This window comes from Chiloscyllium plagiosum, chromosome 44 (genome assembly GCF_004010195.1).
Source record: "Chiloscyllium plagiosum isolate BGI_BamShark_2017 chromosome 44, ASM401019v2, whole genome shotgun sequence".
Taxonomy (NCBI): Eukaryota; Metazoa; Chordata; class Chondrichthyes; order Orectolobiformes; family Hemiscylliidae; genus Chiloscyllium; species Chiloscyllium plagiosum.
The window spans coordinates 7,664,270-7,665,531 of record NC_057753.1 but is presented as its reverse complement, the minus strand read 5'-3'; the positions used below and the strand labels follow the sequence as shown (position 1 = coordinate 7,665,531).

At 49.5% G+C, this 1,262-nt stretch overlaps 1 protein-coding gene across 1 annotated transcript in view; it reads left to right on the top strand.

Moving 5' to 3' along the window:
- Nucleotides 1-349: 349 nt before the first annotated feature.
- The window catches only part of LOC122543753 (zinc finger protein 239-like), a 3,102-nt gene continuing 2,189 nt past the window's right edge, over nucleotides 350-1,262 (top strand). The window contains exon 1 of the mRNA XM_043682513.1: nucleotides 350-487. The gene's annotated coding sequence lies outside the window, so the exon portion shown is untranslated. The remainder of the gene's footprint in view (nucleotides 488-1,262) is intronic.

The window sequence follows — 1,262 nt, the reverse complement described above, 5'->3', positions numbered from 1 at the left end:
GAAACATCGATTCTCCTGTTCCCTGGATGCTGCCTGACCTGCTGCGCTTTTCCAGCAACACATTTTTCAGCTCTGATCTCCAGCATCTGCAGTCCTCACTTTCTCCAGGATGTTCAAAGAATCCAGGGCCTTGTGAAATCTTGTTGCCTGAGTAAATCCCAGTAAGTCCCAGTGATGACCCACATGTCCCTGTGTGTCTGTATGAGGATCCCTGTTCCCATCAGCCTCCACTTCCCAGGGACATGGCTCCAGTTGCTGCCTGCGGACTACAAATCCCAGAATCCCTGTCGAAGGGACCCTAGCCCCGCCTACCCCGGCGAGTCACAATGCGCCGCTTTGACCAATGGGAAACGAAGAAGACCCGGAAGCATTCTCCCGGGCTGAGGCTCCTCCCCCTTCCCCTGTGTGCAGCTTCAGGGAGCACGAGCCCCCCCATCCTGCTGCAGCAACTGGACGGGGAGCAGAGTCTTGTCCAGGACAGGAGACAGTGAGTATCAGCTCCTTCAGGAGGATGGGGAGGGTGTGTATCAGGGACAGCAGTGTGTCAATGGGGGAGAGAAGGAGGGAAATCCTATCCCATCCCAGAGAACCTCCAGTTGTTCTGTTCTTATTGAGATATGTATCTTGATTAAGTTTAAAAATATAAGCCATAAGTATTAAGTTAGCCTGGAGCAATGTTTAGTTGAGGAATAAGGCAGTGCTATTTTCTGGGTCTGTAGATTGAAAGAACAAAAATGTCCTTTAGTATAAGAGTGACCTGCTCTTCTTGTTGGATGTGGGAGTTCAGGGAGAGTTTACTGGTACTGAGGGTTATATCTGCAATAAATGCTGTTGGCTGCGAATCCTATCAGATTGCCTCTGTCTCTCCAACCGATCCATTCAATAAGGAATTTACAAGAGTAAGGGGGTGGGATGGATGGCCTCTTGGTTCGGTCACTGTTGGAATATTGTGTGCAATTCTGGTCTCCTTCCTATCGGGAAGGTGTTGTGAAATTTGAAAGGATTCAGAGAAGATTTACAAGGATGTTGCCAGAGTTGAGGATTTGAGCTAGAGGGAGAGGCTGCATAGGCTGGGGCTGTTTTCATAGAACATAGAAGAATACAGCGCAGTACAGGCCCTTCGGCCCTCGATGTTGCGCTGATCCAAGCCCACCTAACCTACACTAGCCCACTATCCTCCATATGCCTATCCAATGCACGTTTAAATGCCCATAATGAAGGAGAGTCCACCACTGCTACTGGCAAGGCATTCCATGAACTCA